The 25,079-nt window shown below is 44.9% G+C and overlaps 1 pseudogene; it reads right to left on the bottom strand.

Moving 5' to 3' along the window:
* The window catches only part of LOC147700966 (uncharacterized), a 44,335-nt pseudogene that overhangs the window by 837 nt on the left and 18,419 nt on the right, over window positions 1-25,079 (bottom strand).

A 25,079-nucleotide genomic window follows, 5' to 3' on the forward strand; every position in this document is an offset into this window, starting at 1 on the left:
CCAGTCCGCAGACGCTCTCTGGTTCAAGGGTTGAGGCCACCATCTCCTCCAGGTCAGTCAGGGGGGGTGCTGGGTTCTTGCCTCCACCTGTTAGCGATGCCTGCTTGTGTATTTCTGCCATTTTTTTTTTGGTTAGGCTCCTCGGGTCATAAAAACGTTTTTTTAGGTCCTCCATATCCCTGGTGGTCACCCCCACGGCATTCACTTTCTCCATGATGTCCAGCCAGATTTTCCTTTTGGCTGATTCAGCCACAGTGAGGGACTGCCTGCCAAACAATTTGTGGTGCACCCTGACCACCTCCTCCACAAGGACCTGCAGCTCCATGCTGCTGAATTTCAATTTCCTCCTCCTCTCAGGCTGCTCTTTCTCTTGGCTGCTTGTCATTTTTCACTTTTAAAAGTGCTCCAAACCCTTTCTGCTGCTCCTGCACTCTGCTGGGCTCCAACTGCCTTTCCAGAAGGTTCTGATTAGTTGCAGCTGCCTGGGTAGCCACTTCCTGGTGAGGAGGGGGAGGGTGGTGGCACATCATTGGCTGCCTACTTGAGTTTCACTTTTGTTAGGTTTCCAAATCGGTATTTACCGATTCGGTATTTACCGATTCGGTAAATACCGATTCGGTATTCCCCATTCATTTCTATGGGCCTTTTGGCCCATAGGAATGAATGGGGAATACCGAATCGGTATTTACCGATTCGGTAAATACTGATTCGGTATTTACCGATTCGGTAAATACCGATTCGGTAAGTTCCGATTGTCAAATACCGAACTTTACCGAATCGGTATTTTTTACCGATTTTTTTCCTACATCTCGATTTCCCATTCTAAAATACCGATTCGGTAAAATTCGGTATTTTAGAATCGGTAAAATCGATTTACCTACATCTGGCCCTTGGTCGGGTAACCGTTACCGACCGGAATTAGATCCTGTTGGTGTCGTGTTAGGGCGAGCCCGGCTGTGCTCTGACGCACCGGGAATTACGATGGGGCGCACATAGCTGGTTGAGACCTCTCCAGCGTCCCAGCGTATTTGCTAATAGCCTGCGACTCGTTATGGGAACTTTATTACCAGGACGCACAAGTTAGACAGCCCCAACGCCCCGTAGAGTTCGCTCAGGTCAAATGCTGCGTAAGGCCTACATGTATTCACCCTGCCAGCTACTTATCCGTAGCAAATGGCGGTGTGGGTTTTTTGGGCAATCAGCAATGAGGGTTCAGAGCACTGATATCTTGGGGTGCACATGGCTACTCGCAGTTCACCGGAGGCAGCAAGCTCCAGACCGCCTGTTACAATGACGAAGGTGCAAGTTCACGGCACAGGGAGGCCCACACCAGCCGCCAGATCGTTGTCCTCCACTCGTGAAACAGCACAGCAGGGAGCAATTTTCAGTTAAAAAATTTAAGGAATGTTCTGATGTGCGATCAGCTGTTAAAACGTTTATAGTGATAGTTTTATCTTCGCACATATTTATGTTACATAAACTGAATTAATTGTTTCCTCTCACAACAAGTGGTAGCTCAAGCAGTTGCAGTGTGGTACTTGGAATAACAATGTTGCTGGTTCGATCCCCATGCAGGTCATGTAGTGCAGAGACTTGGTTTTATTGGGAGGTAAACCATCAAAAAGTTGCGTACTTGAGAGCAGTAAGAAGTTATTAACGTGTCTCAAACTTGCCAACTGATATTTAAACCGATTTTTCGTTGCTGGTGCCTACTAAGGGATAGCACCTGTTTCTCCCGCGCCGACGGTAAGCGCGAACACGGAAGCGTTTTAAAGTATGATTTGTTAACTTTTGTTCTCGGGGAGAAATGCACATTTAAACCACCTCAGAGTGTTGGTTTGGTGGACGGGGTCCACGATGGTCTTGCATGCCAATGTTTAGCTTGAACCATGGTGCTTGTGTGTTTCAGGTACCACGCAGTGCACATTTAGGTTTGTCGTTGGCGGCAACCCGAGTAGAATAAACCGTAAGGCAAGGGCATGATTTGGTGAAGAATAGCATTATGTATCAACGCTGCACAAGAAGGATGGTGGGGCAGTGTGGTCTTTTTGTTTAGGAGGCTTGGTGCGAAAGAAAGGGTTTGAGGTTCTGTAACTTGTACTCAACAGGGTACTTCGGCCACTGCCCTACTGTACCTCAAGTGACGAATCCATGACAATCACGGTTCGCCAATAAAGGGACAATGGCGCAGCGGATGGTCTTCAGGCATAGAAGTAATGTGTTTTGTGGCATGGCTGGCTATGCTCTAGTGCCTAGGTCCTGGCCTGGGGCAAGGAGCTGTATCCCTGTAGCATGGTATCAGGCAGCTGGTGCTGTTACATAATGTCACAGCATCATGGTCTACTGTGCTGACTAGTCACTAGCACGTTTAAGGTTTTAATCTTTGCCCTCGTGGCCAATGGCTTGGAATCCTACAGGTTGTCTCGTAAATATTGATGAGGAAATGTGAGTGCACAGCGCAGGCTAAGCATGGTTTGGGACGTATGCCAGCACAAGTCAATTTTTTCTCCGTATAGCGGGGATTTGTGCGCCCTATAATGTTATGAGTTTGATTATTCTTGTGGTCCCCGGCAGCGCCTTTGGGGCAGGCTGCCCTACATCGGGAGATTGTGGCATGCATGGCTGAGTGTGATGCAGCAGGGGAACAGGAAAGAGTGGCACACTTGCTTTTTCCCGGCATTATGATTCAGGAGCCTCAGTAGCAAGAATAATCATGCCAAAAGTGACAAGGAAATCAGTGGTGACTCCGAAATCTGCTTATTGCAAACGGTTTGCTGCAAGGTGCAGTGATGATGTTGAGGAACAGTCTGTTGAAGGGGTTAGCACGCATCTTTCGCTGCATGGGGGCACCCAGGAGTTGTCATAGCCTTTATTTCAAGAGCGGTCATCTAGAACAGCCAGGCTCAGGCATTATCACTAGCCTACCAGAAACTCCATTTACAACATTGGTGGAGAATGTCTAGGATTTGTTTGCAGTCCAGTTGCAACCATCCCACAGGGCCAATGTTTTAGGCCACTAGGTTTGTGGAGGTCCCTTGTGTGGGAGTCGGTGGAAGAGCTAGGATGTCTTGCGCCTTCGCTGCACGGTTGAGTCCCAGCCACGAGCGGAGTGTATTAGGGTGAGCGGGCTGTGGATCAGGAACCGCCCAGGCATCAGCAGCACTGAGCAGCTTACGCCAGAGGCAGTATCCGATGCAAGTGGCATCTGTTAGAATAGAGCCCTACTCTGGGGTACCACCTCAAGCGCTTGGAGGTCCGTTGGCACCGTCTTTCATTGGAAGCCATTGTCTAGTGGGCTGCTCAGAGCAGAACATTTTCAGACATCTTTAAATAATTTACTCAGTTAACTGGGACAGAAATTAAAGGCAGGCTAAATAATTAACTTCTCCTGCATTGGGACATCTGGTCAGGAGTGATAGTCAAAAGGGATTGCACTTCAGCCAGGTAATGGAAGCATCCATCCACTCCAAGTCGATTGTTTAAGGTCACCCTGGTCTGCATTTACACAGCCCGGTATTGGGCCTTTGGGTTTGTCAGTACCATATATTACTACATTGAACTGAACAGGAGGCGTGGCCGTGGGTTACAACAGCAGAAGTTTCGGGAGAGCAAGTCTCCGCACGTGGTCATGGTGTATGTTTAATTAATTGGAGTTGGCACTCTTAATTGACCAGGGGTTGGTGCTACACGAGGGCGTTGCCGCGCTTCGGCCAGAGCACAGGCATTGGGTTTCCTAGGGGGCAGCAAGTGTAGGCAAGGCTCTTTCCAAATCTGGCACCAGAACACAATCATAGTCAGGGCCAACTTGTCGGTTGGGTGATTTGTGTAGGCACCTGGTTTGCTGTCGCTCCACGTAGGGGTGAGTTGGCTTCAATAGAGGGCCTATGCATAGATTGTTTCAAACCAGATTTGACACCAGTAAGGTGTTCACCAGGGTCGGGCAATCACAGAGGTCGGTGAAATTGCCTGCTCAATCGTGCAGATTAGTGCATGCTAGAGGTTAGGTAACATAGGAGGGTGTTTCAAGATACACAGGTGGTGTGACGGCAATGCAAGACTGTCAGCTTATCCTGGGTAGGAGGTTCCGTAGCACCAACATGAAGGGTTTCATGTGGCGAAACTAGTAAATATGTTTAAGAATGACATAGATGCCAGTCAGGAGAGGTTTGTCAAAGGTATTACACTCATTGCCAGGCAGTGTTAACAACTTTCCCACTCCAAGTCTATAGCTTAGGTTCCTGGGCCACATACACGCAGCTGGTAGTTGGCACCTGCAGATCGGGGCCACTGGTTGTTAAAAATTACAACTGTACAGTGGACGTACTCGCTGAGTGGGCAGCATTGCTACGGCCTCCAAGGGCCGATTAGTCAGACACCCGTAACGATGATGGTTGCTTACCCTCAGTGCAGTTGGTAGGGGAACTAAAATTCCATGTACAGGTACTGGGTCAGTTGCCTGTGAATAGTTCTTGCAGATACGGTATCTTATTAATTTTAATAATCGCTCTAATTGCAAGTGGGAAGCATGAGATTCCCTCTATTTCACCAACTGGTCACATGGTCAGCAACAATTCTGCCTGGGGGGTCTGGGTGCAGTCACCACAGAGCAAACTGAACATGCAACAGCTTGTTTCACTCCAGCCTCACGGTAGGAAGTCTTGTCAGCAGAGGTGTAGAACGGGACGTCTTGCACCAGGATGCGGTCATTGCACGGGTGACACAGCAGATAGTCTGATGTCAGACGAGGGGGCTTGTGGGATAGGAGGCCAGGCGATGTAGCAGAAACATGCCAGGCCCCACCCCCACTAGACTGCTTGACAATGCAAGTGCAGTGGGATTTTGCAATGTTACAGGTATTGTCCCACCCATACAGGGGCAAAAGGGTGCATTGCAGTAACCAGTGTAGAGTGGGGGGGCAAGACCCATAGAGCATCAAGGGTGGCGGCTGGTTAGCAGGTATGTGGGTTTCTGTGATCAAACTTTAGTTAAGCAAGCCTGATAGGTGGCGTAAGTTGTCACACCATATGGTTGCGGTGACTGCGGTGCGTGCACTATGCGGACAGCTTGTTCGCCATGGTTTAGTAACCGCAAAGGTTTGTGCACATGCCTGGTCAACCCCAACAAAGTAGGTGCTCTCTGCTCCCAGGGCAGGTTTCGGGCTGCTGCAGTGATGCATGACATGCCCCGTCCGCATAGCCAGAGTATAGAGGCTGGTTTTGGAAGCGGTCTTCCTAGCAAGGGTGCTGCTGTCCATAATTGGGGAAACAAGCGTTAGGGAGCTCAAAATGCTAGAAGGGCTAGAACTACTGGTTGCAGGAGGTGGGAGCCACATCAGCTTGCAGGGTGATATAGCGAGGTTTAGAGAGCTCCCTCCTGGGAAACCATCACAGTCTTGCAGGGCAAGTGAGGCACTGGTACATCCCCAGAGAAGGCTAACCCGATCCATGCGCAAGTCGCGGAGCAAGGGGTTTTGGCTTCAGCAGGCGTGGGCTACGCGTGAATAGTGCTATGCGCAAGTTCAGACCTAAGAGGTTTTGGGTTTATCAGACATGAGCTGAGCCAAAGTAAGGTGAGGCTATTTTGATGCTGATGAGGTCCACTTGTCTCAGGTTGTAAGGAACCTGATCCTCTTGGACATGCAAGGGAGACTGGAAGGAGCCGGTTGCAAGTGAGTTAAGTGCTTTTGGTGGTGGGGGCTCAGTAGGCGACAGGTGCCGCCTCCAGAGCTGTGGCGGATTTACAGGGGGATCTGGAAGCAGTCTGGGTACAGAAGGATACCTCTGCAAGAGCAAAATAAGGGTGCCGAAGCCAAATCCCAGGAGCCCCAGAGGAGGGTCCTGGAACAATGACGTCGGCGCCCCGTTAGTCCTTCGGGTGGTTGTGGGCCTGAACAATTGGGGGCTTACCTTGCTACGCTCCGCCCTGAAAGGGGCGCGAGTAATAAGGGACTAATGTGTTGCGTGATCCAGTAAGGGGATCACCCCTATAAGGGTAGCACTGATTGGTTTTTTCACAGTGCTTGGCTCATCAGGCGGGCAGGGTAGCATAGGTTAGTACGGCTACCTGCCCTTGGATCGCCCGTAAGATAACCCACCGTAATTTGCATACTGTTGTATGTAATAAACCTGCAGCCATATTTTCTCCAAACAAAAAAGTTGTGTGGTGTATTTATTTATGCATGCCTTTTCTACTTTGGTGCGGGTGGGGATCATCCTGCGCCGATAATGGAACGTATGCATTGAACTAGGTCATTCAGCCTGGATACTGTGTTAGGATGTGTGAGTTCTGTGACTGCAGCTCCACTGGAGCACAGGAGGTGTACTGACTTGATGCGGAAAGCAGGATTCTTTTCAATGTGGTCTTACTGCCATTTGAAGGCCTTCACAAACTGCAATCTCCTACTTGCCAAGGAAGGTAACCCTTTCACAAGTGAGGACTGGCACTGAGAATGCACTGCTGGGGAAAGCTGATGCCACCTGAAATGCTAAAGCACCGAGAAGGCATTCGTGCAGAAAGAACTCGCTAAGAGGGTCCTACAACTCTGATAAGACCTCTCCCTCTCTGGTGGTGGTCTTGCTGCTTAGGTCCTGTAGTACCGAGAAAGCAAGTGGGTAGATTATGGGATTCTGAAGCACTAAAAAAGAGTGGAAGCTGATCACACTGCCCTAGCATGGAGAAGGAACTGCTGGAGGAAGCAGATTTGGGTTCCTAAAGCACTGAAGGCAAATGTAGATGACGCTCTCCTATAACACTTAGAAGGAACTTTCGGAAGAAGCTCATACTGCGTGCTTTTTCATTTGCTAATAAGGTATTTGTTGTAATGTAGTTGTCTATATTAGTATGTTTCTGTTCCCTCGTCCCTTCAGAACTTTGGAACATCCTGACTGTTGCCTGTGAGCTTGCCTTGGAATATTGACCGGGCACAGCTGAGGCAGGGCTGTTGGAGTTGGTGTGGAGTAGTGGAGACACTGAATAAAGGCAACTTAATGGACCTGCGCTTCGTGCTTACAGGCACATGCATCAATGTTGGCTTTTGCAATTTCTTAATTGCGATTTTTAAGGAATCCCAATTAAGGAATTGCAAAAGCCCATGCATGTAGAAATCGCAAAAAAATAGCGATTTCTAAACATTCCTTAATTGCGAATCGCAAATTGCGAGTCGCAATTAAGGAATACCCCCCCATTCATTGCTATGGGCCTAAAGGCCCATAGGGATGAATGGGATGATATTCTCAATTTGCGATTCTCAGTTAGAGCATCGCAAATTGAGAATACAATTTCAAGGGTGCCAGGGTGTCAAAAGAACACCCTGTTGCACCCCTGAAATTGATCTGTGCACATATGTTGCGCACACACATGCCCTAAGGGCATGTGTGTGCTCAACTTGAAACTTTGAAAAATGCACAAAAGTGCATTTTTCAAAGTTTTTGCAAATTACCATGGAGTTAAACTTCATGGTAATTTGCTCCCCCTATTAGCGAAATCCCAGATTTTTTAACTTTAATGCATTGCATTTAAGGAATCGCAAAATGCGATTCCTTAAATGCAATCGCAATTTCAGAACTCGCAAATAATTGCGAATTCTCAAATTCCAAGGGCCTTGAGTCTTGATGCATAGCGAAAGCTAATTTTGCGATCGCAAACGGTCGATTTTTGCGAATCGCACCGTTTGCAATCGCAAAAGGCTTTGATGCATGTGCCTGTTAATTACAACACTGGCGATGACTGGTTTGCGAAAAGAGGCATCTACCGTCTATTTCCCTTCTGCTTTTCCACACATTACCCTCTTTGTGACTGTCAGGCAGACTTTCTCGCCCACGCACGTTACGTTAAGTCCGGTGGAGTGGTAGGACCAGCTGAACGGCGTTCCAGTGAGCCAGTGGGTTCGCAGTGATCGAACCGGACACTTTGCTTGGGAACAGAGCGAAAAAGAGAGCTGAAACAGAGAGCGTGAGTGGGGGCGGAGAACGAAGCTCGGAGCTCTAAGCTGTGCCAAACCCACGCCATACCTCCCAAAACTCTGTTATCACCATTGCAACATTACACTTCCCGGAGGTGCTCTTGAGATTACCAACCTATCACAAACGCTTCACCCCCTACTCCGATGCAATTCGGGGGGAGGTGGGGTTTCGGACAAAAAAAAGACCTCTGACTTTGTGACGTACTTAGGGGGAAATTTTCCACATCACCGACACCCCCAGCTGCCCATCGCTACATTACGGGCATCTGGGCGTCTGACCCGTAGTGCCTGTACAGGCTCAGAGGTTGGAGGAGGAGCGATCAGGGCAGTAGGTCTACAGGGTATTGGGCCTACAGTGTTTGTTGTGAATAAACTGCCGGCTGGTCGTGTGGGTTTGGGGCAAACATCAGGGTGGTGAATAGAATGTTTGCTCTCATCAATTCTCAAACAAACCTACTTAATTGAGCATTAAACTCGCAAACCGGAACAATGAGATCTGGAAGGATTAGGAATCAAGCAATGCAGAAAAAACCTCAAATCAAAGGAAAACAACAAAGAGTATGAAAACCCTTCCATCTTAGAAAATCCCCTCAGCACCCTGGTTCCACGTTAACGTCTCTCAACTACCCAATATTCAGGCTAATGAATCCTACCGGCAAGTTTACCTTTCTTAAAGACCCAGCAACAGTTATTTATCCAATAACAGAGAGAATGAGACGCAGCGCCCTGAGGCCAGCGTCCTGATAGCCAGCACCACCGGGGGAAGCGCGAGAGGCTCCAGCGCTACCCGGCCACGCCCCCTTTTACCAGGGACTATAAATCAACCTCAAGCCTCCCGCACCACGGGAGACGCAGCACCCTGAGGTCAGCGTCCTGACAGCCAGCACCACCGGGGGAAGCGCAAGAGGCTCCAGCGCTACCCGGCCATGCCCCCTTTTACCAGGGACTATAAATCAACCTCAAGCCTCCCGCACCACGGGAGACGCAGCACCCTGAGGTCAGCGTCCTGACAGCCAGCACCACCGGGGGAAGCGCAAGAGGCTCCAGCGCTACCCGGCCATGCCCCCTTTTACCAGGGACTATAAATCAACCTCAAGCCTCCCGCACCACGGGAGACGCAGCACCCTGAGGTCAGCGTCCTGACAGCCAGCACCACCGGGGGAAGCGCAAGAGGCTCCAGCGCTATCCGGCCACGCCCTCCTTTCACTGGATATTGCCAGCATCTGTTTCCGGCCCGCGGGACGCGTGCGGGCGAAGCCCGGGCAAAGGGTGGGCAGTCCGTGGCTGAACGAGGCTGGGCTGGGCCACGGACCCTGGTAGCTGCGGATAAAGACTTACCCCCATTTTCGTGAGACTATTTCGTTTTAAGGATATTGTATTGTTATATACATACTAGCAGCCCGTCTCAACGTTGTCCGGGAGCAAAAGGCTGCTTCTGGGCCCCCGCCTGCCCTGACGTTAAGGCTGCTTCAGTGCCCCCGCCTGCCCCGACGTTAAGGCTGCTTCAGGTCCCCAGCCCACCCCGACCCGCCCGCCCCGACGTTAAAGGTGCTTCAGGGCCCCTGCCCGCCCCGACGTTTTCATTGTGTCTCCCGTTGCGCACCCGCAGGTGCTCGCTTCCTCCTGGTGCTCTGTCGGCAGCTTAGACATGGCTCCTGAGCTGCTTTGGCAACCGAAAGTGTAGCGTATCCTCAGGATGTGGGTGGAAGTCAGGCCACTGAATTGCATCACTCGGTAGCCGGATGTACCCAACATAGCATGCAAGGCTGCTTCTGGGCCCCCGCCGCCCTGACGTTAAGGCTGCTTCAGTGCCCCCGCCCACCCCGACTTTAAGGCTGCTTCAGGTCCCCCGCCCGCCTCGACGTTAAGGGTGCTTCAGGGCCCCTGCCCGCCCCGACGTTGTCATTGTGTTTCCTGTTGCGCACCCGCGGGTGCTCTCTTCCTCCTGGTGCTCGGTAGCCGGATGTACCCAACATAGCATGCAAGGCTTTCACTGCTGCGGTACCTGCAAAGATGCATGAGCAGTGGGAGTCTTTCTTACCTGCTCCTGAGTTCACCGCTCTTCCGCTCCTCGCCGGTCGTCACCGCTCCTCCCCGCTTGTCCGCAACTCCTCACAGCTCCTCTCCGCCTATCTGCCGCTCCTCCCCGTGCTCACGTCCACCGCTCTTCCTCCTGCTCCTGTACGCCGCTCCTCCCCGCGCTCCTGGTGTTAGCACGCACGTCGCGGCCGGCGCTTCTTCCAAGGGACTACTTTTTTTTATATTACATTTTTTAAATAACGTATATTTGTTTTTTTAATATAGCCTATGTCCATCTGCGTGCCCTGATGTTTTCAAAGATGTATTGGGTGTTTGGATTGGTGGTGCAGTTTTCGAGTTTACCTGGCTCAAAGGACACACTTCTCTCTTTATAATAGTAGTATAGATTTAAATTTTAATGAGAGTGACTCATGATAGCTACGGTGTTTTAAATATTTGTTTTGCAGGTTCTACCCTAAGCTTTCATAATGTCTAAACTTCGATCTGCGAAAACTCCCACAGCGCCAGTCACGATGGATAACTACCTGGTTAAAGTAGTAAATAAGATTAATAATGACCGGCGACTTTCATTAAGTCGGGGTAGTCCCCCGCTTCCCCCTCTAATCTGTCTACCTCTCTAGATATACCAGCCCTAGACAATAGCTGTAACCAAGGTAGCCAGGCTACAATTAATAATGAAATACCTGTATCCCCAGTACAAAGTCAGGTTGTGTTGAATGATCCCTCGGACACCTCACAACAACCATCTCCTGTACGTAGAGTAGTAAGGACCTGCAGGAAGTTACACAACAAACGGGGGGGCAATAGGAAAACTAAAAGAGTGGATATACCCCCCAAAAATCTAGTGGGGGAAAATGATGCCTTAGAAAAGGATGGGATGACTACATTGAACCCTGAACAATTTGACTTGTTGGTTAGCATTATTGAGTCTAAATTCGAAATGATTATTAAACTCCTACTAGCCAAATTAGATCAGGTTTCTAATGAAGTAACTAGATTGGGTGGCCTTTTTGAAGACTCATATTGATCTCGCCGAAACCAATAAGGTCATAAAGGTGGGGAATGATGTAAGTAAAGAAATAGTAATACCACCTGAGGGGGGGAACTAGGGTTAACCAAACAGTAATACCAGATCAACCACCCGCAGTGAGCCAGGGAAACCAAGTGAGCCAGGGAAACCCAGCATCCGCAGCAGTTGAGAACAAAGTGGGGTGGACGGAAGTGATGAGGAAACGCTTTATTAATCTCCCCCCAGACTGCGCCTCCTATGTGGTTGTTTTAACTAATGTTCCCGCGGTTGACACCCACTCAACCCAGTCACAGCAAGAATCCCATGACTCTCTGAAAAATAATCAGTTTCTTGGTTGCACAAACACTGTGTGTTTCCATTTGCTTATTCCAATGATAACTCTAGAAAGAACAGTATTGGGGTCTGTGTCATTATCAATTTTAAGCACCCCCAACACGTTGCTACAGTTTTGCTTAGAGCAGCTTCCCTACTGTTTACTGACAACAGTGTGTGTGCACGCCCGCTCAGCTTTTTTTATAGCCACCTTAGTAATGTACCACCTAAAGATATTAGCCAGCCGAAGCCATTCCCATCTTTTTCTAGGCCAGGTTTAAACATTCCACTACATAATCGTTTTCATGCTTTAAACAGCTTGGATTCTAATGATTGACTTATTTTGAATAGCCCATCCCACCTGTGTGAGGATATTAATACCCCGGTAATAGGAATAATCGAAAGCCCTATAGTCTCTATGGTAACTAGGCTGGAATATACCAACCAGATAAATGATTGTGAGGTCCCGCCTATTGGAAATCTAAGGGAAACAGATAGACCCAATGTAACCTTGCCATCGGATAGGGTTAGTACTGGGGGTAATGGGATAATTATTACTAGTTGGAAAGTTGCAGGACTGAAATCTAAGGGGAATGCCCTGGGCTGGTCGAATTTTATTAATAGCTATGACATCCACTGTTTCCAGGAAACATGGTGTCGGGAAGAAGTTAATTATGAGGGGTTTGTTTCTTATAATTTGCCGGCGCAGGGTACTGGGCCAGGAAGAGCCAAAGGTGGTCTTCTGATTTTAGTATCTATCCACCGCCCGATTATAGTAAAAAAGTATATAACTGTAGGAGCACATGCCCAGATTCTCTGGTTATTAGAGGGGTGAGATCATAATATTCTTCTGGTAAATTATTACAATAATATTTTCGATATAACCAGGCCAGTAGTTGTTGATGACCTGGCTAGCACTGTCGAAAATATAATCCCAGATGTAAATGTTTCATTTGATTTTATCTGGGTTGGTGACTTTAATATCCCGTTATGTGAACTGCTGACGGGTAAAGTGTGTGGGTCTATTGATGATACCGGTCTGGATGATCTACAGTTCGGACATAACCGATATGGAGAGGCTCTAAATAATTTCTTATGATATGGAAATTTTGGGGTTCCCAAAAGATGAAAATAGTCAAATTATCCCTACTTTTAAGAACCGGTACACCAGCTCAGTTATTGATCATGTGATTGTTTCTTCTAATATTACTTCCTGTTGTGCTCTCCCTAGGATTGAATTATCATCCCTAAGTGACCATAATAGCATTATCTTGGAAACTACTATTTGGGGTGAACGTGTTGTTCCCGTGGGTACTACAGTTTCTAATCTAGCACCCCATAGACCAAACGGAGTCCGTTTAAAATGGGTAGGGGAAAAAGCTATTGAATTAATTGGCTCTATTGTCAGGGATTGTATGGGGAAATATCACTCTCATACTTGACAACAGTGCCGACCATAAACAGGTTTTATCTGCTTTTAATGATATTAATAAATCTATTGATGCCAGGTCCACTAAACCTAAAGGGGGTCATCGTAAAAATGAACCGGCCTGGTTTGACCACTCATGTACCAGGCTTTTAACTGAATTAAAACATGCCCTTGCCAAAAAACACAGGGACACCGAATCTGTAATAAAATCAAGACGAGAATATAAGTGTGCCTTAAAACAGAGGAAGAGGGAGCTACAACAGTTGGCATGGGATTCTCTTAATCAGGCGGCCGAGTGCTCCAATAGTACTCTGTTCTGGGCTACGGTGAACTCTCCTTTTCTTAAGGATGAAAATTTGCCAGAGTTAACTTCTAATGTCCCGAGCGATGGTTGGATAGCCCATTTTTCAAATATTTTTGATTCTAACAGCTGTTCGGATAATGACCAAAGAAGGTGGGAAGTTTTACCTCTGGATATCACAGTTAGTGAGGTGGAACTTGGCATACGGACAAGTAAGAGGGGGAAAGCCCAGGGACCCGATGGAGTGCCCATTGATGTGTATAGAGCAGCGCCGGAGATGTGGAGTCCTCTTTTGGCTATTGTTTTTAATGCTGCTGTATGTACCGAGGCCCCTGAAACATGGGGGGAATCAATCATCATCCCGATACATAAAAAGGGCAGTAGGTCTGAGGTGAAAAATTACCGTCCGATCTCTCTTCTTGACTCCTCAGTCAAGATTATGAGCAGAGTTATGTTAGCGAGGTTAGAGGAATGGGCAGAGGAAGAGGGTATCCTTGCCGATAGTTAGTACGGATTTAGAAAGGGCCGGGGTACACTCGATCAGTGTCTAAACCTTGATTTATTGATTGGGAAATATACTGAGGCAAAATCTGGCTCAATTTACCTCTGCTTCGCAGACCGAAGTAGTCCTTTTGACATGGTTGACCATTCTATTTTATGGCCAACCCTGTTACAGTTAGGAGTACCAGAGGGCATAATCTACTTTCTAGCTAGGCTGTATAGGAAACTTAAAACTTGTGTGCGTTTCGGCACCAATGGTGAATGCACCCCAAAATTTGGAGTTAAAAGAGGGATTAGACAGGGCTGTGTCCAGGCCCCCCTCCTTTTCATTTTATTTATTAACAGAATCGATGAAATTTTAAAAAGTGTTAAAGCGGATGCCCCCCAGATAAATGGAGCTCCTGTGCCGGTGTTATTATACGCCGATGATGCTTTCCTGCTCTCTAGAACACCGTTAGGATTACAGCGCCTGATCAATAGATTTTCTACATTTATCAGCGATAGAAAATTAATTATTAATAAGGGGAAAAGGTTTACCATGACCTGTAGGGCTAAAAGTAAAGCTTCAAACTGCTTTTTTATTGATAAAGATAAGGTGCATCTGGTGGATACATTTTGTTATCTTAGTATAACCTTCTCCAAAGATAGATCATGGTCCAACGAATTTAAAAACATCCATATTAAAATGGCAAAAAATGCCTACGGTGTTTTTAGATTCGCTAACAAGGTCGGGGACCGACGTACCAGAGACATGCTTAAGATCTATCAAGCCAGGTGCGTCGGTATCGCACTCTATGGGGCTGGTGCCTGGGGACATAGACGTGACCATAAGTTGCAGCAGGAGGAAAATTCCTTTCTAAAAAAGCTCCTGTCGTTGCCAACTTCTGCTTCTACTGAGTTAATCCATCGGGAAATGGACACTAATTTCCTGATCGATCAATTATCCCCGAGGCCATTTATGACTTGGTGGTCAATCAGGCTCCAGGAGGAAAAATCTTTTACCAGATTGATCATTGAGGGCTGTCTCTCGTTGGATAAATATTCTAACATACCCTGGTAAAATATGTCATCAGCTGTTTCTCTGAGATCTTTAATTTAAATGTCTTGGTTGATCCTGGCACAGCGGTCTTAATTTCAAAATCTGAACTGAAATCCACATTTTTGGCCTTCTCTGTGAGAAAGCGAGCTGTTGCTAACGGATCTTTATCCACTGTCACATTTTACAATAGTTATACTATTGTTGAACGTTTTCCCATCTATTTAATATGGGTGACAAGTCCATCACACAAGTTTGTGCTAACCAGGCTGAGGTTTGGTGTAGCACATCACTTAGTAGCTCTGCCAACTCTTAAGAAATATCCACAGGGGCCATGTATTTGTGATGGGGTATCCAAACAAAGTACTCTGCACTTTCTTTTGATCTGTAAACTGTATATGAATTTTCGTACAACCTATCTAAAACCTGTGTTTCTTAAATATGGAGTACGTACAGTTATCCAGGCTATGAGTCTTATTTTTAACCTGCAACATGTCGATGTCTGTTTTTTAACTGCTACATTTTTCATCCAATCTATTAAGTAAATGTACAGGAATTTATGTAGCACAAATCACCGAGCGGTTTCTAAGCGCTTGCTTCGGGGACCCGTCCGGGTATTCCCATGTGAGATAACCCCGGCAGGGTATCCGCAAGGTGAAAGCCAGGCATCCAGCCGCGAGGGGCCGTTGTGGAGATTAAGCAAGCTATTGCCCAGAGTCGCAGAGTGTGTACCCGTGAATCGAGTAGGCACCGGAGCGAGAATTGTCGCGTCCATGGACATTTTAGGACTCAAGACCCCGCCGAGCTGGGAATTGAACCCTGGTCCTGGGCTGACCTCTGCTTCCAGGTCTGCCTCCTGTAACCAGTGAGCCACACTTCTCCACTAAGGCCAAGAAAAGTATGTGTTTTTAAATCATTGTGTCTGTTATATTTTGGTAGTCTCCCCATCCTATAAATCACTGTAAATATTATACAATGTATGTGTTCTGTGCTTTTATGGTCATTTTTTATGCACCGAATAAAGCTTCATGACTTGACTTGAGAGAATGTTGGAGAATACAAATCCATTGACACCATAAAAGCTGGGTTCTCCTATAGAAGAGGTCTTAACTATAAATACAGAGCTAAACCCAGTTACAAGAGACATAGTAGCAATTCTCAACAAGAGTCAAAACCCAAAAGGAGTAGTTAATCAGAGTGGAGATCTTATAATAATTTTTGCTAAAAAACATCCACTTGATGCATGCTCAAGTACATTTCACAAATATAAATCACTCTACACCAAGATTGGAGCCCTCAAGAATAAGTGTACAAAAGGATTATTTAAATTTCATGTCGAGTTTGGATAAAGCAAATGAAACAAATGATTTATGGCTTGAATCTATTTTATTGACAAACAATGTAGATATAATACAGACATCAGAAACTTCAATAAAAATTCTGTGCGCAAAATACCTGTGTAATCCAGTTAAAGATCAAACACAAGAGGAAAAACAAGGATTATTGAAATTTCAAGCCTATTAGAACAAACAATCAGTGATGATAATCTGTTTCATAAGCATAAAATATTAAATGATCAAATAATAAACCTGGCTGACATGTTGGACAGCGATTGCCTCCTGGGTAGTAGAACACCGCCAAAAGTGATAAGAAGGAAAAATGAAGCAACTACCCCAACGACAAAAGTAAAAGATATTAAAGAGGACATTTAAAAAATAAAAATGCAAGATTTTTTTTAAAAACACACAGTACTGTTAAACTCTTTGCAAACTACTGTCATTGCACTCAACATGCTGTCGGACAAACTGGATATCCAGATTAATTTAATGGATATAATTGCAGTCCATATAGCGGGCATAAAGTCAAAGATTGAAATGCTGACAGACTTTATAATGCAGAAAGACAAAGTTTTCCTGAATATAACAGAGGGTCGGTGTGCATGTGGGCCAATAGTGGACAAATTGAGTATTGTACCTGTAATCCTTATTTATTTTTTAAATTAATTTCCGTCGTACAGTAACCAAGTTCTTTTTCGCTAAAATATCCACCCCACGAATTGTTACTGCTTGTTGTTGAGAGGAAACTAGGACAGAAAAACCCAATTCTACTAGTGCCTGGTGCTTATTACATGGGCGATGGATTTCTTGAATACACACTATATCCGGGGACACATAACATAGCTCAGCCGCTATTCTTCTCCATTTATTGAAATTATTTAACCCTGAAACATTTAAGGAGCATATTCGAATGTCTCTAGCAGCTGCCATATGTCTCGACTAAATTTCCCCACCGAAGTTTAATACAAATTAACATGGCTAATGCCACACAAAAACCTTCTGTCCCACTGAATAGCAAACTTTTTTATTAACTCTCTTTTAAATTTATTATCATTTTTGACTGGAAGTGTGATTTTTTTCCCCCATTAACCCCACCACCAAAACCCCCCTAACACCCATTCCCCCCATTCCCCCTGTCCCCCCCCACCCTTCCCAATAACAAGGCGTTTGGACTCATGGTCCTGTTGATGCCAGCTGACAGTTCCCTCATACCCCCTCACAAGACCTTTACTGCACTGATCAATTCAAAAGGAAAAAAAATCTCCTCCCTCACTAGAGAGACTATATATAAACGAGAGATACTGCATTTACCAAATGAATCCAACTATATGGAAGCAAACCTAATACTCAAGGAAAATTAGAAAAACTCAAGCAGTAGATTAGACATAGCTCTGGGGTTAAACTGTAGGCAAGCTGCCCCGAATACTATATTTCTAAATCTTATTAAAAAATTCCTTAGCCAGCCCTACATTAGTGAAAAATTGTGTCAGTTCTTTGTGTATGATCTTCAGTTTTGCAGGGTTAAGAAGAAACGCTTGTGCTCCCTTGGCCTGTAGCGGGACGATTAGTTGTCGAAGTTGCCAGCGATTGTCCATAGTGAATTTACAAAAGTCAGGGGTGACAAAAAACTTAAAACCTAGGCCAGGTCGCCGCTTGTCTGGTCTTGCAAGTTTAAAAACATCATCCCGAGCTAAAAAACTATTGAAGGAGATAAGCAAGTCCCTAGGTCTGCTCAAATTTCTCTCAGCTGAATTACCAACTACATGTCCGGCAGGCCCTCGCATATTGAATGGAAAGCGGTGCGCTCTTTCGACCTCCCTGTCCCAATCCCATTTGGTTAACTCCGGAAAGGCACTCTTAAACAGGTCTACTACAAACTTGTGTGGATCCTGGCCCTCTTTGCCTTCAGGGACTTGGAGAACCCTCAACTTGTTTTGACGAGCCCTGTTTTCAAAATCGTCAAGTTTCCACAGAGTGTCCTCCTTTACGCCCTGCAGTGCCTCTGTCACTCCTTTCTGCTACTCGACTACGTCTTCAAGGTTGGAAATGTGGGTCTCGCCCTCATTAATCCTGTTTACAGAATCTGCCTGTGACTTCGAAATCCTCTGCACTGAATTCTGGAGCTTACGGCATAAGGTTTGTACCCTTTGGCTCTCCTCCCTTGTCTCATCGCGCAGCGACATTATGGACTCGTAAATCAGGGCCAATTAAATATCACTGTTTACTGCCGTTGGTGAGTCGTCCTGAGATTGACATGCCGTATCATCTTTACCTATATGGACTGAGGATTCAGACACAAAATTACGAACTGTAGAGGGGCTATCCTCCGTAATATCTATTGAGTCGTCCAAGCACAAACTGCTTGCTGGGCTTCCTATTTCCATACTCATATGCTGGGCATATTGTGCAACTAAGTCATCGCAGGATGAGGGTAAAGATGTTTCCGACATGGAATAAAAGTCCTCCGACTCACCATCCTGTTGTAAAGACAACTCTTCATCCCAATTAGTCTCATTGATCTTAAAAGCAAATCAGCAGTTTAAGGACTGGGCCACAAAACTCTCTAAACCAGCAAAGCGATGTTATCCTTTACCTCTGCTATGTCCACTTAACAATCAAAGACATACACAAAGCTTAACCTCAGTTTATTCTGTACTAAAAAATGCAAGAGGCGACTCAAGAGGCATTGAGTTAGAAACACAAAGAAAGGTTGATGTGGTAAATGGCGGATCGGGAACGGCTAAACTAAGAGATTGACATGATAATGACAGCAATCACAAATTCCAGCTGTCGTTAAAACAAGAACTACAGCATAAGGCGGCACCGGACGATTGGAAACATTTTGATTTAATCCCCCTTCAAGAAGCCTGACTGATCACACCAGTACAGATAGCAGGCTACATTACATCATGTAGAGGCAACAAGAACTCAACGATACGGCAGGTCAAACGGGTGGCCTTGCCGTTTACATCTCTACAACAATAAACACTGCATCTGTGCAGTTGCCAGCAACAACATCTGAAATGCAGTTGATCAGTTTTGGGTTGGGGCATTGAAATGTAGTAAATACCATCATTCTTATAAATTTGAATGCACATCCAAGCAGCGAGAGGAAGAAGACACTATTTAACAAATTAGTTAATGTAATAACTGAAATAAGGTTCGAGAACCCCTCATGGGAAATAATTATAACAGGTGACTTCAATTGTAACTTGATATTTACACCGGAGGAAGATGGTGACTTAAATGCAGGAAAATGTGATCTGGGCAGTGAACACACAAGCTGCTTCATACCTTAAACGAAGTGACCGGCAAGGGCAGAATTTTGTGACAAACATAATACACCTCGGTATGAGAGTAATTAATGGAAGAACCCTGAGTGATACCCCTCCAAACTTTACATTCCAAGGGATGAAGGCACAGCCAACTATAGACTACACAATACTCACCCTGCCACTGCTCGCACTAGTAAAGGACTTTTCCATTAAATATACCATCAAAAGTGACCACTCAAATTACTAATCTCCCCACCAAGGCTTATGGAAGCCCTGCCATCAGTAGGAGAAATATCAACAATTAATCTGAAGCGTATAAAATAGATTGCCGAAACCCTCCCTGAGATAGCTGTCTACTAACACACTTATCCTATGCAGATGATAGGGTTTTGTTAAGTCAAACGAAAGTTGGGCTTCAAAGAGAGATCCAAATATTGAGCGAATTTGTGAAATACAACTTATTAGAAATAAATATAGCGAAAAACAAAAGTCATGACAATAAGTCACCGCTTGCAGGTACGACAACAATTTAAACTAGGCAATGTGAACTTGGAGGGAGTCACAAGTTATAATTATCTCGGTCTAAATATCGAAAGCCAATTTAATTTTAGAACACATAATGATGGTTTAATCAAGAAAGGAAACAGATTGATACATGCTTTCTGCTTAATAGAAAAGAGTTTAAGTGGTCCATCGTTTAAACCATTATTAGCCGTTGTTAAAGCAAAGCTCTTGCCGACTCTAGCTTATACTACTGAAGTTCAATACGGCAAGGAAGCAGCAGTACTTGAGAGAATGCAAATTAAGACATATAAAACAGTATTTGGTTTACCGAGAAATTTCTCCCCTACACAGATTTGCCTAGAATTTGGTTTACGGCAGCAACGTCTAGCAAGAATGTATGCGACAATAAAAGTATGGTACAAAATCTGGTTAAACTGCCAGAACCCGCTAAATAGTGCCATCTGGGAAGCACAGAAGAAGAATCCACGATCAGCTTATCATAAGTATTTGCAGCTATCAATAAAGTTAACGAAGGTGTCGGATTTATGGAACCTGAACATACCATTGACAACATTTCGACAAATAATAACCAAAGCAGCAAAAAGACACTCGTTAACGGAGGCTAAAATTAAATTCAGCAAGCGCTCTCATGCCTGGATGGTACTGCAATCTTATACGATCTTACAACCAGCAGCTTACTTGAAGATAACGTACTCTATATATTTAAAAAGGAAACTGCTAGCAATGCATCTTGGGTCACTACCGACTGATCAACCACTCTGGGGGCCTCATTTATGAAAAGTGACGCATCGCTGCGTGAAAACAGCGATGCGTCACTTTTCACTGCGCCCTCCTTACGACATTCCTGATGCGTCATATTTAATGTATGACGCATCATGTCACAAGGAGTTACAGATACGTCAGTATTTCTGACGTATCTGTAAGCGCAAAAGTGACGCATTGCTGGAGTGTGTCACAAAAGTGACGCAACTCCAGCAATGCGTCCTTTCACATGGGGAAAGCCCCATGTGAAAAGGCTTGCGTCAGTCTTACGCCTGCTGTGAGGCAGGCGCAAGATTTTGACGCAACAGCGTCCTAGAAGTGACGCAGTGAAATCTCATAGATTTCACTGCGTTACTATTAAGAGGCTTTTTGCGGGGGAACGCCCCCTCTGCATACATTATACCTGACGCAGGTATAATGTGGCGCAGGGGTTTAAAAAGTGACGCATCTACCCAGATGCGTCACTTTTTAAATATGGCGCAACGAGACGCATTTTTTACACCGCTGGTGCGTCACAAAAAGTGACGCACCGGCGGCGCAAAACTGACGCAAGGCCTTCATAAATAAGGCCCTGGAAATATAGTGGCCCGGCGTCATGCACTCTATGTGGTGCTCCGAAGCAGGATTTTGTTAATCTGATCTGTATTTGTCCATTTTAAAATTAAATAGTCTTTTATTGTTAAAAATCCTTTTAATGCAGGGGCATACACACTTGTAGATCTGCCATACTAAAGTGTCTTGATCCAAATGATCCGCAACTTTACAGCAAATTGGTAAAATGTTTACTTATATATGAGAAATTAACTTGAATTTGTATTTTAAATGTTATTTTATTAAAGAGAGGAACATCCTTGATTCACTGTTTAATATTGTAATCGGTTCTCTGGCGGACCATCAGTAAATCTGACATGTATACAACATTGGTGATAATACCGTCTTGACCTTATCAAAAGCTGTAAACCTTATTAATGGCAATTAATGATTTTAATATGTATATTATATTTTCCTCTACGGATTGGTTAATTTTATCGAAATTGTTATAAAGAATAAAGAATATTTCATTTCATTCTGGTTTTCCACATGTTAAAATCATACAGGTTACCCTGACGCACTTCTCAAAGAAAGTTACTGTATTGTAGTTATGTGGAAGTGCTGGGCAATTCCTAATCCATCATTCCCTCTGCAGGTGGACCCTCTCCAGCAGCTGAGGGGTGGCGATTTTCTGCTTCGGCGTTCTCCTGGGTACTGGTGATTTGTGGAGAACCTTTGCAGTTTTGTAACCTGTTCTAAGCATACCCGGGAGAGCGGCTCTTCTGACATGTTGGTTTCCTATCTTCACTGACGGGCACAGTATTCCATTGGGCCATCATCTCCTTTCTTGCTTGGAGGGCAGCTGGCTGCGCTCGCCCTCCATGGCAAGGAGAAAGGAAGCGCACCTTGTTTTATCAGGCGAGCCGTTCTCTTGAGGGGCTTCCTTTTTGGCTTGCTTGGAGGTGTGCGGTGGAATCCTTGGTGCCCGGCCATTTTGCTGACGGGCGCAGCTTAGGTCCTTCCGGCCTGTCTTTTTTTATACGTTTCTGCTCGACTTCCCTGTTGGACGGGACCGCCATCTACAGTTAACAGATGGGGACAGGTGGCAATCCAGTTTGCGCACGCCTTTTCTTTGCAGTGATGTGCACACCTTGCAAGATCCTTGAGGCGTGCTGGAACTGGTGAGGTGCTTCTACCATTCATTCTCTTGGTGATGCACAAAACTTCTTATTCTTCGTTTTTAAACATTGGTATCGATTTGTTATACAAACATTGGGGCATATTATCAAGAACGGTGTTAAAAATTATCGCCAGTTTAGCGGCAGAAAACCGCTGCTAAAGCGGCGATAATGGGCCTGATAATATGCCTCGAGAATTGCAATAGAAGTCCATGTTCGGGTATCAACATGGGCTTCTATTGGAATTCTCCAGGGCATATTTTATCGCCGCTTTAGCTGCAGTTTTCTGCCATTAAACCAGAGATAATTTTAAAGCCATTCTTGATAATATGCCCCATTATTTTTATTGTGAGCATTTTCTCTTCCGTATTTGGGAAATTGGCAAAGGCTAGTCTGCCAGTTTCACGAAGACATAAACTTTCTTATATTCTGTAATTTAGTTTGTTTGTTCCATAATAGTATTTAGTCTTTTCTACTGCTGCTGATTGGTTTTCATGTAGGGTTTGGAGGTTACACCTCAGGGATATATAATTCTAGCTGTTTTCTAGCCAGTTTTCTAGGGTCTCTGGGATTAAGGGATTCATTCTTTATTCAGGTCCCTGTCCAATATTTATGTGTTGCAGCCCCTCTTTTTAAATAGTTGCTCAGTGGGCTTTTGCTGAGTAGGGAGTGCAGGAGCTTGAATGATGGCAGCAGCAAGTATGCCCCAGCCTGATCCATTTTTAAACAAGGTAGGGGGGCCGAATGTTCCATGGACGGAATGGGTTAATATCTTTGGATCTTATTTGATTGTGATTGGGGTGAGACATTTAGCCACATAAGTAGGCAGCACATACTGCTCCATAACTTAGGTATGTATGGTAGACAAATGTATGAATCTCTTCCTGAGCCAGAGAGGGAATAAGATGAGGAAGGCGATAAACCTGATGTTTATAAAGTCACATATCTTAAATTAGAAAAATAATTTTGTGATAAAATGAATACTATTCTTTAGCATTAACTTTTTCTGTTGCAATCAAGGTAAGCTCAAAAGTATAACAAATTGTGTAGCTGCTCTCAGGGGGTTGAGTAGTTTGTACAGTTTTAGAAAATTGAATGAATGACTCATTAGGGATCAAATTGTACTCTGTACCAACAATATTAGAATTCAAGAAAAACATCTACAGCAGCAAACCAATCTACAGGAGGCTTTAGAGATAAGGAAGTCTATTGAAAATACACTGTTTTGCCTAAAAGAAATGCGTTCCACCACTTCTTATGAACAAGTATCTGAGGTTTGGGGGGAGCTTCTGAAAACAAAGTGTGCAAAATAAAGTATATAATTAAAGTTCCAAATCCAAGAGTGATGGAGAGAACAACAGGTTGAGATGCTACCGTTGTAGTAGTAGTAATCATTTAGCCAATTCCACAAATTGCCAGGTCAGGACTGTCTCCTGCAGGAAGTGTATCAATAAGGGTAATTTTGCAAGGGTGTGCAGGGACATTGAAATGACAAACGTATGGATGCCAACAAGGCAGAAGACAATACCAAAGCTGTATGGAAAATAATTTTACAGGCGAATGATGATGATAGAGTAATCCATTCTGTCCATTGAGATACTTTCCTTGATGGGAATCCTGTGAAAGTTTTTACGGATTTAGGCTCACTTTTTACTTTTATTCATTTTACAGAGTTTATTAAAGTTTATGGATGGTAAAGAGGTTAAGTTACTACTCCCAGATATTGCCCCCAGTGGTTACAATAAGGGCCCAAGTCCCCTCAAGGGATATTCAAGTCCTGCAAAATGTTCAAGAATCGGCCTACTGTGGGTAGTGTATGTGGTTAATCTTGGATCTAATTTGCTGGGTTGGCAGCACCAGAAAGATCTTTGAATCAAATTAGATCCAAATAATCCTGATCAATATTTTGATGGTAAACTGGTCTGTCAATGGTGAGCAGTTTGGAGAGGACTTTCCAGAAATTTCCAGTGACAAATTAGGCTTATTAAAAGTGTTCCAAAATTAAATAAATTAAAACTGGGGTCCACACCTGCCATACATAAAACCAGACCTATACCTCATCTTATGATGGGACCCTTAGAAAAGCTCCATAGCTGTATCTGTTTGGAATTATTCAACTAATAGAAAGCTGAGATTGGTTGCCACCCTTTGTGGAGAAGAGCCAAAGTAATTATATTAGAGTATGTTAGGACTTACATGACCTTAATAGAAGCATCTGGAATCAAATACACCCGCTTCCCCGCATTCATAAGATGTTAAGCACCATGGGAGAGGTAGTATTTTTCTCTGTCTTGGATATGTCTAATGCAGATGTATGACGTTACAACGCATGCTTTTACCACCCATGCCTTTACAACGCAGTTTTTACAACGCATGGCTTTACAACGCATAGTGCTTTGGGGCGCAGGATAGTGAATAGTTTAATTTACTATTCCAACTCTAGTCCCCGTGGATAGTAGGGAATGCGTTGGGTAGTAAATTAAACCTATTCCCTATCCTAGAGCGCCCCCCCAGCACAATGCGTGTAATGGTTTGCGTTGAAAAAGTTGCGTCGTAAAGGCACTGCGTGGAAAAAGTTGCGTTGTAAAGGATGTTTCCCGTCTAATGCGTATCATCAGGTGGAGTTACTTCCAAAATCCAGATGGTCGACAGCATTTACTACTCCAATGGGTTCTTTCATGTTTTACAGGTTGCCATTTGGATTGGCGTCTGCTGGTGCAGTCTTCCAAAAAATCATGCAGCACATTTTAGAGGGCATATTGAAAACCATATGCTATCAGGATAATGTTCTAGTGTATGGGGCCACGGTGGAAGAGCATGATAAACATCTACGGGTTGTTCTAAACAAACTCCGGGAGACTG

Source organism: Lissotriton vulgaris, chromosome 7 (assembly GCF_964263255.1).
Source record: "Lissotriton vulgaris chromosome 7, aLisVul1.2, whole genome shotgun sequence".
Classification (NCBI taxonomy): domain Eukaryota; kingdom Metazoa; phylum Chordata; class Amphibia; order Caudata; family Salamandridae; genus Lissotriton; species Lissotriton vulgaris.